We start from the raw sequence: 13,156 nt of genomic DNA, 5'->3' as shown, positions 1-13,156 counted from the left end.
TATCCTTTGTGTATATAGTGTTGTTGTCTAGTGTGCCCTTAAGGCGATTAAATATAGAATTTAATCTTGGGTTGTTCTTTTATCTCGATCCATAAATCCCCATGTCTATGTCTTGGATTAACGTTACACGCTACCTGGGCTGGTTTCTGGTCCAAAATAATCCCGCTAACGAACCGGTCTTATATCTAACGAGGAAATGGAGGCAGTCTAGGGCTGACAGGGCTCTGTTTCATTGGGGCAGTGAAAGGGCTCACTAAACCTCTAAGGGTTGTGAGGGAGTGTTGTGCCATGCAGGAGGTCGCGTAGGCCACCCTCTCTCACTTCCTGTGCCTCCCTGTGCCCGTGTGGACAGGGGGAGTCTGTGTAAAACTGTGCCAGGCTGTCACATCTTGGTGAAAGTGAAGCGACCGTACCACGTGATCCCGAAGTAATAGTGACATCTGGCGGGTCTGCGAGGTTCGCTTCGTCACAGTGATTAATAGAAAAACAATACTATTGGGCAATGATTTACAAATTGGGGAAAATAACCTCGTTATACTGTTATTGGGATGTCCACCTTGTTTAACAGATAAGACATTACTAATGAATATGAATAACTCATCTAATTTTACTGTTATTGTAATGTCCACCTTCTTTAATAGATACACAATTCTATTGCGCCTTGATTCTGAAACTAGGGTGAACCCTAACCTGTCTCCTTCAATTGTTATTGGGGTGTCCACCTTGTTTAATAGATAAAAAATTGCATTAGACCTTTATTCTCAAACATAAGTAAATAACCTGTCTCCTTCAAATGTTATTGGAGTGACCATGCATGCATAAATGCCAGATCACATGTTGCGCCGGCATTCTGCTCTAACTAGTGTAGGGACAGGATGCTGCTGCAGTCAGGGGTAGTATTAGGCTTTAATGTTAAGTCTGTGGGTAACCTGTAGGCATTTTTGATCGGGGCAAAACACCTCCTTTGCACGAGTGACACCAGGCTATTAATTCTGTGGGTGACCTGTAGCCATTTTTTAGGGTGCAAAACACCGCCTTTGCACCCGTCTTACTGCAGAACATAGTTAATCCATCTGTTAATTGTGTTGGTGACATACAGCCATTTTTTGGGGTCAAAAACACTGCCTTTGCATCCGTCTTACTGTAATAGAATAGTTACTGTATATCAGTCTGTTAATTGTGTGGGTGACATAAACCCTTTTTTGGGGGTGCAAAACACCTTCTTTGCATCCATGACACACAAATACAATACTTACTGTGGCTGTTATTTCTGTCGGTGACCTATGACATTTTTTTATTAGGTTGATATACACCTCATTTTCACCTGTGACACAAAAATACAATTGTTTGTCAGACAATTTTGTGGGAGACCAAAAAAAAATTAGGAGAGCATCGAATACGGGATGTGGCCGTGGTGCTGCTGGTGTTGGTGGAGCTCCTGCTGCAGGAAGAGGATATTGTCGATCTGTGCCAGCTACGCACCCAAATGAAATACATTCCCCAGGTGCACGCAGGCAACAGGACATACTGCATCATTTTGTAGGCCCGAATACCACTGTATGAATGGTGAGGCCAGAACAATTAGAGGTAGTAGTAGATTGGATGGGTGACAGTGCCTCCAGTTCCTGCACATTGTTTTCCACCCAGTCCCCTGCTAAAATAGTGCAGAGTTGGCACCGGCAGCCCATGGGCATCTGTCTTCCACCTCAACCCCTTGCACATCAGTCAAGCAGTCTGAGCCCCAAGTCATGCAACAGTCACTTATGCTTTTTGAAGACTCTGCTGGTGGGGTTCCGTGGGCCATCCACATAGCCCTGTCCCAGAAGTGGAAGAGATTGAGTGCTTTGATGCCCAACCACTAATATCTGAGAATGAGTAAGTGGGAGGACTACCGCAGCACATCTCTGCTGATGATGACGAAACACAGGTGTCAACTGCTGGGTCTTTCTGCACTGTGCCGAACAGCCAGGAGGGGAGGGGTGAGGAGTCGATGGAAGATGATGTGGTGGATGATGAGGTCCTAGACCTCAAATGGCATCCAGGTCATCTGAGTCATGTGTGCAGTTCGGAGGAAGAGGTGGTGGTCACACAGTGCCAGCCACACAGCAAAAGAGGAAGCAGGGTGCAAAACCACAGTGTTCGGCCCCTAGCCTGTACTCCTGTTAATGCTCACCACGCCACAGTGCAATGTGCTGAAGACAAGACACGTGTGATTTGCATGCTGTGCAGTCAGAGCCTCTAGCAAAGCATAAATGTTCTAAACCTAAGCACCACCTGCATGACCAGGCATCTAACTGCAAAGCACAAGCTGCAGTGGAGTAGACACCTGAAAACAAAAGATCTGAGGCTCCTCCTGCTTCCTCTTCTGCTGTGGTCGCGGCCGAGTACCGCATGTGCTCGAGCACCATGCCTTTTTCTATAAAGGGTGTATGCAGTGACTTGTGACATCTGTGCAATACCTTCTGTGTGTCAGGGCCAGAGATAGGAAAAATATAAGTGAAAACTAGTATATTTTTTCCTTCATTTTCAATACTTTTTCTATACAGGGTGTCTGCAGTGACTTGTGACGTCTGTGCAATACCTTCTGTGTGTCGCGGCCAGAGATAGGAAAAATATAAGTGAAATCTATTTTCCTTTTTCCATAATTTTCCACACTTTTTTCCATATACTATGCTTGCTGTGAACTGTGACATCCGTGCCACATCTTGTGTGTCAAGCGTGCATATAATATTTAATATGAAGAAGGCGAGCATTAAGGGACGGAAAGTGGCCGTGATGCTGATAGTTCATGCAGAGGCCGTGGCCCTGGGCGCATTGAAACTGTGCCTGCTGCCAGAGGTTCATGTCCCAGTTTGCAGGGCGTCTCAGGACAAAACAGCAGATAATGCTTCCAGTCAGTTAAGAACCACCCTGTCTTCCACCAAGTCCAGTCTCAGTAGCCAAGAGTCTGGTCAACAGAATCCTCACCCTGATCCTCCTTCTTCTCATGGAGAGTCTGGCCAAACAAGTGATCCCAGACTCAGAAATTCCGAGGGGCTCTTTTCATTGCCATTATTTGATTTGGCCCTCTTACCAAGCATGCTTGAAGAGGGACATGAGATCTTGTGCCCTGATTCCCAACCTCTTGAGCATCCACAGTCACAAGAACATGATGGTGGGTAACAGCTATTCGTGTTTAATGAGGTGGATGATAATGAGACACAGTTTCCAATGAGTCAACCACAATTACTGTCTCAAGAGGTTGATGAAGAGGATGAGACACAGTTGTCAAACACTGAAGTTGTGGTTTGGTCAACAAATCAAGAGGATGATCAGAGTGAGGAAGTGGAAGAGGAGGTGGTGGACGATGAGGTCACTGACCCAACCTGGGGATGAGGAAAGCGAGTGATGACAGCAGTACAGAGGGGGAGGGATCTGCAGCACCGCAACAGCCTGGAAGATGCAGGGGGTGGCAAAAGGGCTGGAAGACAGGCCCGCAACTGTTCCACAGAGCACCCCCTTGCGTAAATCTCCCTTGCCAAGGGGTAGGTGTTCCGCAGTCCGGCGCTTTTTTGAGGAAAGTGCGGACGACAAAAGAATAGTAGTTTGCAACCTGTGCCACACCAAAATGAGCTGGGGTGTGAACACTAGCAACCTCACCACCACCAGCATGATCCGCCACATGGCATCCAAGCACTGTAATAAGTAGGATGAACGCCTGGATCCACAATCTGTGTCTGTGGGTCACACCACTGCCTCCTCTTCCCCTATGGTATGTACTGGCCAATCGCCTGTCGAAGGCGCAGGCAAGGATGCCTCCCGTCCTGCACCTGGTCCTTCGCAAGCACCATCAGCGACCGCATCCAATTCCCTGTCCCAGTGCAGCATCCGAATGTCATTACCCCAGGCATTTGAACGCAAGCGCAAATACCTAGCCACCCACCCACAGGCCATAGCACTAAATCTGCACCTTTCAAAATTACTTGCCCTGGAATTGTTGCCATTCAGGCTTGTGGACACTGAGGCCTTCCGCAGTCTGATGTCGGGGTCCGTCCCGCAGTACTCTGTCCTCAGCCGCCACTATTTTTCAAGGTGTGCAGTGGCCGCCTTACACCAACATGTGTCCCAAAACGTCACACGTGCCCTGACCAACGTAGTTACTGGGAAGGTCCACTTAACCACGGACACATGGACAAGTGCATTTGGCCAGGGACGCTACATTTCCTTGACGGCACACTGGGTGAACAATGTGGAGGCCGGGAGCGAGTCGTACCCTGGGATGGCACAGGTGCTACCGATGCCGAGGATTGCAGGCCCTAATTCCATCAGGCTTTCCGCCAGCACCTACGTTAGTGGCTCCAACCCCCACTTCTCCTCCTCCGCCTCCTCCTCTACTTCCACCTCCGAATTATCCGCGTGCAGCACCAGTCATCCATCAGCCGGTAGCTGGAAACAGTGTAGAACTGTAGTGGGTAAGCGTCAACAGGCCGTGCTGAAGCTGATATGCTTAAGGGACAAACAGCACATTGCCGCAGAGCTGTTGCAGGGGATAAGAGACCAGACTGAGCTGTGGCTCTCGCCACTCAACCTACAACTAGGCATGTTTGTGTGTGATAATAGCCATAACTTGGTGGCGGCTTTGGAACTCGGCAAGCTCACACACATTTCATGCCTAGCCCACGTCTTAAACTTAGTGGTTCAACTGTTTCTCAAAACCTACCCCAATTTGTATGAGCTACTGGTGAAGGTGCGCCATGTGTTTGCACATTTCCGCAAGTCAACAGCTTCAGCCGGTCTGTCAATGCTGAAGCAGCGCTTTAACTTGGCAGCTCACTGGCTGTTATGCGACGTGAGCACGCGCTGGAACTCGACGTTCCACATGTTGGCCAGGCTTTGTGAGCAGCGGAGGGCAGTAGTGGAATCCCAGCTGCAACATGGTCATCACCTTTCCAGTCAGCTTCCGCTAATCAGAAGCAAGGAGTGGGCATGGATGTCTGACCTCTGTGAGGTTTTAAGAAACTTTGAGGAATCAACACAGATGGTGAGCGGCGATAACGCTGTTATCAGCGTAACCATCCCACTTCTGTGTCTACTGAAACGCTCCCTGCTCACAATTAAGGATGACGCTTTGCATGTGGAAGAGTTGGAAATGGGGTAAGAAGACATTACTCAGGGTGATAGCCAGACCACCCTCCGTCCGGAGGAGGAGGAGCAGCAGACGGTTGCCTCCGATACCGAGGGTAGTACCCATGGAAGCTTAATTCTATCTGTTCAGCGTGGATGGGCAGAAGAGGAGGAAGAGGATGAGGAGATGGACAGTCATCCTCCTGATAACAACAGCAAAGTCTCGCCTGTTGGTACTCTGGCACACATGGCTGACTTCATGTTAGGCTGCCTTTCCCGCGACCCGCGCGTTATACGCATTTTAGACAACACGGATTACTGGGTGTTCACCTTTCTTGACCACCGCTACAAAGAGAACTTCTCATCTCTCATTCCTCAGGTGGAGAGGACGAGCAAAACAGTGCAATACCAGAAGGTCCTTGTTGAAAAATTGCTCCAAAAAATTCCATCTGACAACGCTGGCGGCAGAGTCCGTACTTCCTTGGGCAACCGAGGAGGGGAGACAAGGGGAACACACAGCAGTTCCAACAGAGGCAGGGCAACACTCTCCAAGGCCTGGGACAGTTTCATGACACCCCGCCAGCACCTTCACCCTGATGCGCGGCCTAGTGTCACAAGGAGGGAAAAGTTTTGGAAGATGGTGAAGGAGTACGTAGCAGACCGTGTCAGCGTCCTCAGTGATCCCTCAGTGCCTTACAACTACTGGGTGTCCAAGCCGGACACGTAGCACGAACTGGCGCTCTATGCTTTGGAGGTGCTGGCCTGCCCTGCCGCCAGCATTTTGTCTGAGCGGGTATTTAGTGCTGCTGGTGGCATTATAACAGATAAGTGTATTCGCCTGTCAACTGAAAATGCTGACAGGTTGACTCTTATAAAAATAAACAAGGCCTGGTTTGCCCCAGACTTCTCGACTCCACCAGAGTAAAGCCGAAGAACAAAGGCACTTTAAATGTGTTGTTTAATGTACTCAATACACTGTATTCCCATGCAACCCTTCCACCACAAAAAAGGGTATATATTTAAATCTTCCTTTTCTCATCCTCCTCCTCTTCTTCCATCATATCAATATGCTTATTCGTCACATATACAGTCATGGCCGTAAATGTTGGCACCCCTGAAATTTTTCTCACAGAAAAGTATTGCAGTAACACATGTTTTTCTATACATGCAGCCAGCCAGTCACAGGGGCAACACGTGAGGTGCACGGTGGACCGATGAGGGGCCAAATGATATAACACACAGTACATCAGTTTACTCACGGTTAGCAGAAAGCCTCCCTGGGCTGTCAGCACAGTGTTGAGGTGGACAGCACAAAATCCTCCGGGGCACGCTCTGTGTAGGGAAGCATCAGCCAAGATGGTGGTTGAGGTGCCCTTGATGTTAAGGGTGCTTAGGTTGCTTGTTGCGGCTGAGTCCCTTGATGTTTTTTGTCGTGACGCCAGTACCGTTAATGGTGGTACAACCATAGGTAGTAATAATGAGGTAGACAGTGGTAAGATGCAACTCACAACTTTTACTTTGAATGTCTTTTAGTTGCAGCAGTACAATTATGCAGTCTCTAGATGGTACAGAGTTAATTCTGCAAATCCACTGTTTTAGGCTGTTTAGGTTTTGTGGCTTTGGAGCAGTGGGTTACTTCAATGTCAGTGGAACTTCTGGTGAGGTTGCCGGAGGCTAGGGTACCCTTCACCTAAAATATCCCAAAGGTCCTTTATGCCTGGTTTACAGCTTTTATCCTTTGGATGAATTTAAATTTGTCCTTTCCTCTTGTCCCTTTCTGGACTAAAACTTCTTTTTAGAGCTGACGTGCTGGATCTGCACCTTTTCACTCTCTCAGTGTTAATCTACTCACTGATCTCCACACTGACCTGTGGTCTCAACTGAACTCCACGCTTAATCTGCTTAAAGCTCTCCATTCCCTCCTGGTCTGACCTAGGTATATATATGACCTGAACTTTATCCCCATCTAGTGGTGGGATGTATAAATTGCACCTAATAGGCCTGTCAACAGGGATTTTGCAGATACACAAATGCAAAGTTATACCATACTGTACAATGCAATTGTTAGGATCAAAAAGTACTTTTAAGCAGTGCCCACACACACGTAGTGGGACGCTGCATACACATGTTTATTCCCTTTGTGTGTATTGGAACAAAACCAAAAAAAGGAGGAAAAAAAGCAAATTGGACATAATGTCACACCAAACTCCAAAAATGGGCTGGACAAAATTATTGGCACCCTTTCAAAATTGTGGATAAATAAGATTGTTTCAAGCATGTGATGCTCCTTTAAACTCACCTGGGGCAAGTAACAGGTGTGGGCAATATAAAAAAAAAATCACACATGAAAGCAGATAAAAAGGAGAGAAGTTCACTTAGTCTTTGTATTGTGTGTCTGTGTGCGCCACACTAAGCATGGACAACAGAAAGAGGAGAAGAGAACCGTCTGAGGACTTGAGAACCAAAACTGTGGAAAAATATCAACAATCTCAAGGTTACAAGTCCATCTCCAGAGATCTAGATTTGCCTGTGTCCACAGTGCGTAATATTATCAAGAAGTTTGCAACCCATGTCACTGTAGCTAATCTCCCTGGGTGTGGACGGAAGAGAAAAATTGATGAAAGGTGTCAACGCAGGATAGTCCGGATGGTGGATAAGCAGTCCCAAACAAGTTCCAAAGATATTCAAGCTGTCCTGCATGCTCAGGGAGCATCAGTGTCAGCGCGAACTATCCATTGACATTTAAATGAAATTAAACGCTATGGCAGGAGACCCTATAGGCATTTTTGGGGTGTGGTCAGTATTCTTCTGTAATTGGTGGAAGAGGTGGAGGATGTAGCCAACATTTTATTTTTAATTTTTAATATTTTTTTGGGGTTTGTGGAGTCCCAAAACATTAGGAAAGTAGCCAATGTTTTGATACTCCCCAAACAAAACAAAAAAAATAATTAAAATTAAAAATAAAATGTTGGCCACCTCCTCTACCTCTTCCACCAATTACAGATGTATACTGACCACACCTTAAAATTGGCTATGTCACACACAAAATTAACAGACAAATAAAAAATAAATAAATAAACTGTGTTGGCTTCCTCCTCCGCCTCTTCTACCTACACCACCACATCTACAGCCTCCTCAACTACCTACTCCACTTCAACCTCCTCCTCCTGGTTCAATTTTTTATTTTTATGTATTTGCAGGGCAATTGTGCTGCTCTTACCCCCATTTGGATCCTTTTAGAGTCCTCCAGCCCTTTCTATGACTTTTTTACAGCCATTTTTCAGCCCCAAAGTTCGGGTCTCCAAAGTTCAGCAAAACTGGTTAAGCCTGAACATCTACAGGTCCACTCATCACTACAAATAACTGAAAAAGTAGGGAGCTTTTTTACCCTAATTACAAAATCAAGACGTTATAGAATTGCTTATCTATTAACCAAGGGGGACTCTGTTCAATTAGTCCTTTCACTCTCCCTAGGCTCTCCCTATACTGTGTAAAAAGTCACCCTGTGATCTTCCTACACTGTCCCTGCGCTGTCTCTATTCAATATTTCACAATTAAAGGCTTTCTTAATCACTGTCCCTAGCACCTGGCACGTCTCTCCCTACACTCAGTTCACAAAATTTTGGAGACCGGGCAGGATGAGGATTGCATAGAGCTGTGACATCACAGGAGCTGGCTGGATGATGATTGGCTGTCTGCATGGCATTATGGGTGATCTCTTGTTCCCGGGCTTCTTACAGAGTGAAAGTAACACGTGTAGGGGATTCGGTGCAAATCAAATTTCTCTTAAACTTCAAATACAATTCCACATTCGTCAGCTTTGATTCGCTAAACACTAGAGATAATATAAGGGCAAATTCCAAAGCATGAATATGAAATATTAAAAAATTTAACTAATATATGATTTGGGAATGTGAAGGTGAATTATTTTATAGCAAGTGGAGGCTTTGGAGTATTATATTTTCCTTTGACTCTAGATTCACATGACAGTATAACAAATGCAGTCAAAAGCGAATAAACTGTCAGTTTTTCATAGTCATTTTGCATCCTTGTGTGTGCATTCATTTTCCGGCAGTCTGTTTCTAACCTACATTTAACGGACATTAAAATCGGTCATTAACATGGATGAATTTCATTGGCTTGTTTTTTTTAAAGCCCCAAACCCTGCATTGCCTCAGTATTTCCAGTGCCCCCATAGTGTGCCCAGTATAAATAATGCCCCTTTATAGTGTCTCCAGTATAGATAATGGCCCTCATAGTGCCCCCATTGAAATAATGCCACTCAATAGTGCCCCTAGTATATATAATAACTGCACGGTGCCTTTTGTAGATGTAATGCCCCACAGTGCTCTCAGTATGTATAATGGTTCCTTATTGTGCCCTGGTATATATAGTGCCCCCTCCTTCCCACGCTCCCAGTGATGTCACATGATCCCGCTGGGAGTGCCAGGTCCTGGGGAGCAAGTGTTTCTGTGCATGCCTGAGGTTGTGATTTTCATAGTGTACCCATTTCTAACAGCCATTAGAAGGTGCACTTCATTGATTTCAACGGGTCTGTCTGGCAATCAAAACGTCCTAAAATAGGATGTGTCGTATTTTTGAATTTCCCATATTAACTGGCTGTTAAAAAATACAGTCATGAATAACCCCATAGACTCCATGGTTCTGAAAATGACTGTGTGACAAACAGACCCTAATAGGGACCTGCAGACATAGAGAGAAGTTGGTTGGGCTGGAGAAAGGTCATCGGGACATTCACCTCATTAACACCTCTGTAAACTGGAAAACATACACATTTGGTCTTGTGTAGTTCTCGCCTGCATGCAAAACCAATCATCTCCTGGAGATCGGACATCCTGATACCTTATGTCCAGTGATATTCCATATGATGATACTTGATTTTAGCACATAAATGTATGCATTTATCATTCATTTCATATCCTACCTACCGAATTATGTCTCCATGTTATCTGTCCTGTGATATTCAGCTGATCTGGAGATAAAGGATCAAATATTCCGACAAGTCTCTGTGAAATAGTTTCTGAACCATCCAGTTTTACCCAGTTTGTAATTAACATAGGTAGTAACCATTCTCCTTTCTCATTGATAGGTATATGCAGGTCCAGTTTTTTTTCAGAATGGAATCTTTTGATGTACTGGGTTAGCTTAACAAATAAATAAATAAATAAACACTTGAGATAATGATATTCATTATTACAACTTTAATTATAATATTTCTAAAAACAATATAGACACCTTTAATTGTAGTTTTATAGCATCAGGTTCTGAAGCTTGTAATCATAAGGGTCATACTAAAGGGGGACTTCAGTAGCAACAAGTTATCCCCTCTCTAGGGCATAACTATTAAATTGTGTCAAACCGCTGGGAGAAGAGGTCTCATGTCCACTCTTTAGATAAAGCAGCGTTTGAGCATAATCACTGCTACTCTTTTCAAACTCTATTGGCTTTGGTGCCCCATACGCAGAAGGGACCACTGAACTGTTGTTTTATACACGTCTGGTAGCCCCCTGGTTCATGTTCATGGTGAACAGCTCCACTGTAGCACGTCAATCCACCCTTACGCAACTTCATAGCCAACATTTAGCTCTCCCATCAGTGATGCTCTGCTGTTTTCATGTTGCTCTTTCACAATGGTGACATTTGTCCACTCACGATACACTTTCATCACAGCAGAAGAACAGATCACAGACTGCGCAGTTTCAGAAATTGTGCCACTCTTGGCCCGAAATACAATAATCATCCCTTTCGCAATGCTGATAAATCACCGAGGAATATGTGTGCGGACAGCCTATCACAAACCTTATATACCCACCAAGCCATCTCACCACACGTGACTTCCTGCCTGAGCTCTATGAGTCGAGATGAGCACATTTTTCTAAAATTAAATTCAGACGATTCGCAGCAATTTTCCAAAAAGATTTGATTTGATCCAAATTTATTTGTGACAAATCACGTTAAATATCAGCTATTTGCCGGCTGCAGAGAGCCTGTATATTGGTGTAGAACACTGTGCATTGCAGAAGCTTACATAGGTAGTCCGCTGTGGTAGTGAAACAGTTACTTTGCGTCTGTATGACACGCAGATGACAGGGGTCCCTCTTAGAATCACTTCACACTTCACTTATTTAGTCAGTTACGGGGACAAAACTGACCAAATAACTCAAGTGTGAGTGCAGCGTCCCACTACGTGTGTGTGGGCACTGCTTAGAAGCACTTTTTATCTTGTCAATTGCATTATGTTGTATTGTGGTACTTTGTACTAATGTATCTGCAAAATCCCTGTTACAAGGCAGATTAGGTGTAATTTATACATCCCACCACTAGATGGGGATAAAACTTAGGTCATATATATTCCTAGGTCAGGCCTAGTTAGTCAGTTGAGACCAGAGGTCAGACTAGTGAGTTGAGAAAGTAGTCAGAGTCTAGAGCAGATCTGAGGAAATCATATTAGATTAGTGGGAGAAAATGTAGAGTGAAGACTTCATGACACAGATTAGTGAGTGGAGCCAACTTCGCTATGAGGTGATACTAAGTGTCACGAGTTGGAGGTCCCAGGAGAGACCACCGCGTCGTCAAGCAATAAACAAACGGAAATCAGTTTGTTTATTGAAACTTTGACTCACTGAAAGTACAATTCAATTTATTACCGGAGGATTATTGAGACCTTATATTTTGGTAACAGCAGCATAGACTACCATTGGAAGCAGATTTTATCACTAAGTGACCAGCATAGGTTGCTATTGGAAGAGCGTCCATAGCACACTTGTACAATACAGGACTATTGTATCATCTTATTTATCTATTGCACTGTTCAATTTTATCATAGACTATTCATTACCCATATTTATTATTATTTATTTATTTTGTGTCTATTTAGTGATATTTTTAGGCTATTCATTTCAGTTATTTTAGGAACATATGTATGGTGTTATGATTTTATGTATATATTAAATTCTTTATGATCCCAATATATTGAGTGTGACCTTACGACATTTTATCTAGCTATTTGAGAGGATGGGTGATTCCTCTTACACCGTGTGCACCTCTACTAGTGGTTTGTGTGCCACTCCTGTGCGTCACATCAGTTCAATAATAGACAGCACATGCTCACGGATGCGTCTCCTGAATTGACGAGAGGTCATCCCCACATATATTTTATTGCAAGGGGAAATCGGCCAGTAGATCACCCCTATCGTTGTACAATCAATGGGATACGTGATTTTAGATTGTTTTTGGTGTGTGGCATCCCAAAAGATCTCGCTCCTATCCATATTAACACAGGCCACACACCTCCCACACTGTTTGTTACCCCACCGGGGACCTCTTGATCCAAAAGGATTAGGAGGGCGTGCCACATAGTGTTGAGCTCAAATATTCTAATATCAAATTTTTCTACCAAATATCGGCACTTCGCTAATTTGCGAATATTTTGAATATAGTGCTATAAATTAGATATTTTGAATATTCTTCTTTTTTTTTTTTATTAATATATTTTTTTCTTTCCCACTTCCCAAAAGTAGTTCTTACCTGTCCTTAGGATTCCTGGCTTTCTTGGCTGCTCCAGTCAGTGCCCGTTGCCGCTTCTGACGACTTCCGTGCTCATGGAGCGTCCCCATCACCATGGGAACGTCTCCATACTAGAATGTACTGTCGGATTTGAGAATTATGTTGAAATCGCAATTCGATTAATTCAAGTTATAATAATCGAATTTCGATTTCAACTTAGCACTGCTATATTCCATATTAGGCTAGAATTAACGAATATGGAATATAGCAGTGCTAAGTTGAAATCGAAATTCGATTATTATAACTTGAATTAATCGAATTGCTATTTCAACTTGGACCTGGTTAACTATGGTTGGCTTGGTAGAATTAGCGAATATGACGAATGTATTCATCATATTCCTCAAAACGAAGATAACGAAGTATTCTCCATCTTCGTTTTTAGCTACCTATTCGTCAACTTCGCTAATTCTAGCAATCAAATAGGAAGGTTGACTATAGAGACAGCTGTGTTTAATTCGCTATGCGA

Source organism: Bufo bufo, chromosome 2 (genome assembly GCF_905171765.1).
Source record: "Bufo bufo chromosome 2, aBufBuf1.1, whole genome shotgun sequence".
Taxonomy (NCBI): domain Eukaryota; kingdom Metazoa; phylum Chordata; class Amphibia; order Anura; family Bufonidae; genus Bufo; species Bufo bufo.
This window is presented reverse-complemented; position numbering follows the sequence as displayed.